Source organism: Rhinopithecus bieti, unplaced genomic scaffold (assembly GCF_001698545.2).
Source record: "Rhinopithecus bieti isolate Rb0 unplaced genomic scaffold, ASM169854v2 scaffold_574, whole genome shotgun sequence".
NCBI lineage: Eukaryota > Metazoa > Chordata > Mammalia > Primates > Cercopithecidae > Rhinopithecus > Rhinopithecus bieti.
This window is the reverse complement of record NW_016803605.1, coordinates 4,867,817-4,872,493: the sequence shown is the minus strand read 5'-3', so window position 1 is coordinate 4,872,493 and position 4,677 is coordinate 4,867,817. Positions and strand designations below refer to the sequence as shown.

The following is a 4,677-nucleotide window of genomic DNA, read 5'->3' as shown; positions in this document are numbered from 1 at the left end:
TTGAGACGGAGTCTCGCTCTGTTGCCCAGGCTGAAGTGCAGTGGCGTGACCTCGGTTCACTGCAAGCTCCACCTCCTGGGTTCATGCCATTCTCCTGCCTCAGCCTCCCAAGTAGCTGGGACTACAGACGCCCACCACTATGCCTGGCTAATTTTTTTGTATTTTTAGTAGAGGCGGGGTTTCACTGTGTTAGCCAGGATGGTCTCCATCTCCTGACCTCATGATCCGCTTGCACACAAATGCCTGTGTGTCACAATTGCCTACAGTATTCAGTACAGTCACATGCTGTGCAGGTTTGCAGCCTAGGAGCAATAGGCTGTACCCCATAGCCTAGGTGTGCAGTAGACTATACCATCTAGTTCTGTGTAAGTAGACGCTGTGATGTTCGCACAACCACAAAATTGTCCAACCATACATTTCTCAGAATATATTGCTGTCATCAAGTAACACATGACTGTATTTAGAGACTCCATCTTCTTTACTCTTTTTTCTTATTTTTTCACTCTTGGTTTACAACTCAGGACAGGAGTTTGTATCAGTCAGAAAAATAAAACACACTGCAGGTCTTTCCAACAGAAACGTTTTAATGTAGGAAACTGGTTAAAATATGCATTAGTATCTATTGCTGTATAAGAAGTTAGCTCAAAACATAGTGACTTAAAACAACAATAATCATTTATTGTCTTTCATAGTTTCTGCAGGTCCAGAATTTGGGAGCAACACGGCTGAGCAGTTCTGATACATGGTTTTTCATGATACTGCAGTCAAGATATCAGCTGGGGCTATGGTCATCTGAAGGCTCGACTGGGGCTGGGGAATCTTGCATGGCTGTTGGTGAGAATTCACAGCTTCTTGCCACATGGGATCTCTCCCAGAGCTGCTTGAGTGTCCTCATGACATGATAGCTGGTTTCCCAGAGAAAGTGATTCAAAGGAACAAGGCAACAATGTCTTTTAAAAAAAGTGAGGCAGGCCGGGTGCAGGGGCTCATGCCTGTAATCTCAGCACTTTGAGAGGACAAGGCAGGTGGCTCACTTGAGGTCAGGAGTTTGAAACCAGCCCGGCCAACATGGTGAAACCCTGTCAGAGCAGTGGCATGATCTTGGCTCACTGCAAGCTCTGCCTCTCGGATTCAAGTGATTCTCATGCCTTAGCCTCCTGAACAGCTGAGATTACATGCACCACCATGCCCAGCTACATATATATTTTAGTAGAGATGGAGTTTTGCCATCTTGGCCAGGCTGGTCTCAAACTCCTGGCCTCAATTGATCCGTCTGCCTCAGCCTCCCAAAGTGCTAGGATTACAGGCGTGAGCTACTGCACCCTGCCAAATGTGTATAGCAGCATTAATAATAGCCAAAATGTGGAAACAACTCAAATATCCATAGACAAAATGTGGTGCATGCATACCATGGAATACAATTAAGCCACAAAAAGAAATGAAATCCTGACGCACACTACAATGTAGATGAACCTTGAAACATCATGCCAAGTGAAAGAAGCCAGTCACAAGAGGCCACATATTGTATGATTTCACTCCAAATCCACAGAACAGAAAGTAGATAAGTAGTGGTTGCCAGGGCTGGGCAGGGGAGGGATTGGGGAATGACTGCTAATGGGTACAGGGTTTCTTTTTCTTTTCTTTTCTTTTTTTTTTTTTTTTTTTAGGCAGAGTCTCCCTCTCACTCTGTCGCCCAGGCTGGAGTGCAGTGGTGTGATCTCAGCTCACTGCAAGCTCTGCTCCCGGGTTCACGCCATTCTCCAGCCTCAGCCTCCTGAGTAGCTGGGACTACAGGCGCTTGCCACCACGTCCAGCTAATTTTTTGTATTTTTAGTAGAGACGGGGTTTCACCATGTTAGCCAGGATGGTCTCGATCTCCTGACCTCGTGATCCACCCGCCTCGGCCTTGCAAAGTGCTCGGTTTGGAAGGTCAAACTGGCCTAGCTACTCAGGAAGCTGAGGCAGGAGAATCACTTGAACCCGGGAGGTGGAGGTGGTAGTGAGCTGAGGTTGCACCACTGTACTCCATCCTGGGCAACAAAGCAAGACTCCGTCTCAAAATAAATAAAGTGTTATACTTCAGTGGTTTCTCGTATATTCTCAGAGTTGTTCAAACATCACCACCATCTAATTTCAAAACATCTCATTGCCCCTCAAAAGAAACCCTGTACCCTTGCCGGGTGTGGTGGCTCACGCTGCACCACCCATTGTATAACACTTTAAAAGGATGGATTTTATGGTATATGATTTGTATCTCAATAAGGCAGGACGAAAAGGGAGGGAAGGAGAGAGGGCCCAGTTCACGTTGCACCTCACTGACTGTTGATTATCACCTGGTCGGTTCTGGGCCAGACGGCAGTTAAGAGGTTCATTCATTATCCATCAGATATGTATGGAGTACCCACCATGTGCCAGCTGTTTGTCCTGTTGGATGTATTCATGCACCTGATGGCACATGAGCTCATGCCAATCAACCTGTGTTGATAACCTTAAAAATGCACATTTGGCCAGGTGCGGTGGCTCCCGCCTGTAATCCCAGCACTTTGGGAGGCTGAGGCGGGTGGATTGCCCGAGGTCAGGAGTTTGAGATCAGCCTGGCCAACATAGTGAAACCACGTCTCTACTAAAAATACAAAAAATTAGCCAGGCGTGGTGGTGGCCGCCTGTAATCTCAGCTACTTGCAGTGAGCCAAGGTCATGCCACTGCACTCCAGCCTGAGTGTCAGAGTAGAACTCTGTCTCAAAAAAAAAAAAAAAAAAAAAAAAAAAAAGGCACCTTTACTGTGGGTGACCTGTCAAGTCCTGAGAGCCTGTGATCCTCTGGGTGAATTTGACTTCAGGTCCTGAAACAGTAATGTTGAAAAACACCTGATGAGTAAATATGGCTACAACAATGCTAACCAAAAACCAACCAACAAAAAACTAGAACTATGTAAAGCAGCCGATAGTAATCATTTTACAGTACTGTGATTACAGTTACCTTTGTCTTTTTTCCGATTTCAGATAACATAGTCAATTACATTTATAATGTAAACTAGAAACATAGTGACTTCTGGTTGCATCTTTGGTTTGGCGACCCATGTGTTTTCAGACATTGGAATTGAACATATTTAGGTATGACATCCTATGATACAGTTTGCCACAATCCTCCCCTCTCCTACTGCCTATGCTAGTGCCATCTCTGATTCACATAACTGCCTGATCCCTGAAGGCATTTGAATTTGAGTCCCCTAATTTATATCATAAAACCCTACAATATACAATTCACTGTGTTCCACTGAGATCTTAAAAATGTCCACTATTTACTTATTTATTTATTGGCGACAGGGTATCACTCTGTCACCCAGGCTGGAGTGCAGTGGCACTATCACAGCTTGGCTCACTGCAGTCTTGACCTCCCAGGCTTGGGTGATCCTCCCACCTCAGCCTCCCAAGTAGCTGAGACTATAGGCATATGCCACCACATCTGGCTAATGTTTTGGTATTTTTTGTAGAGATGGGGTCTTCCTATGCTGCCCTGGCTGGTCTCGAACTCTTGGACTCAAGCAATTTGCCCTCTTTGGTCTCCCAAAGTGCTGAGATTACAAGCATGAGGCACTGCGCCCAGCCCCACTTTTTAATTCCTTGATAGGTGGACTTAGAACTATTATTTAATCAGTTCAAAGCCAAAAATTAACATTGAATTTCTAGATAAAATTGAAATTGTTTTGGCATTCTTCTATGGTTGGGATGCTCAGGAAGTCAAAAGGGTTGTATCAAAAAAAAAAAAAAAAAGAAAAAAGCCAGGAATGGTGGTTGACACCTGTAATCCCAGCACTTTGGGAGGCCAAGGTGAGAGGATTACTTGAGCCCAGGAATTCGAGACCAGCCTGGGTAATATAGGGAGACTTCCATCTCTACAAATAGTTAAAAAGGATAGTTAAAAAAACAAAAAAAAATCAAAAACCAAAAACAAACAAAACGCTAGCTGGGTGTGGCTGCATGTGCCTGTGGTTCCAGCTACTGGAGAGCCTGAGGTGGGAGGATCACTTGAGCCTAGGAATGTGAAGCTGCAGTGAGCCATGTTTGTGCCACTGCACTCCAGCTTGGGTGACAGAGCCAGACCCTGTCTCAAAGGAAACAAACAAAAATAGAAAACAAAAGGGGCTGTATCTATTGGTTTAAGAGGATACCTTAATATCTCTGTAGATATTATCAGCAGAGGCCAGGCACGGTGGCTTATGCCTATAATCCCAGCACTCTGGGAGACTGAGGTGAGCAGATCACCTGAGGGCAAGAGTTCGAGACAAGCCTGGCCAACATGGCGAAACCCTGTCTCTACTAAAAAATATAAAAACAAAATTAGCTGGGCATGGTGGCATGCGCCTGTAATCCCAGCTACTTGGGAGGCTGAGGCAGGAAATCGCTTGAACCTGGGAGGCAGAGGTTGTAGTGAGCTGAGATTGCGCCACTGCACTCTAGCCTGGGCGACAGAGCGAGACTCCATCTCAAGAAAAAAAAAAAAAAAAAAAACCCCAGGCGTGGTGGCTCACACCTGTAATCCCAGCACTTTGGGAAACCAAGCCCGGTGGATCACGAGATCAGGAGACCAAGAGCATCCTGGCTAACACAGTGAAGCCCCGTCTCTACTAAAAATACAAAGAAAAATTAGCCGGATGCAGTGGCGGGCACCTGTAG

At 45.6% G+C, this 4,677-nt stretch overlaps 1 long non-coding RNA gene across 1 annotated transcript in view; it reads right to left on the bottom strand.

Annotated features, from left to right (window-relative positions):
* Positions 1 to 600: 600 nt before the first annotated feature.
* Positions 601 to 4,677, bottom strand: part of LOC108540703 (uncharacterized) — an 8,523-nt gene continuing 4,446 nt past the window's right edge. Inside the window, exons 2-3 of the long non-coding RNA XR_001888742.1 lie at positions 2,777 to 2,843; positions 601 to 905 (exon numbers count right to left, since the gene is read on the bottom strand). This is a non-coding gene — a long non-coding RNA (uncharacterized LOC108540703). The remainder of the gene's footprint in view (positions 906 to 2,776; positions 2,844 to 4,677) is intronic.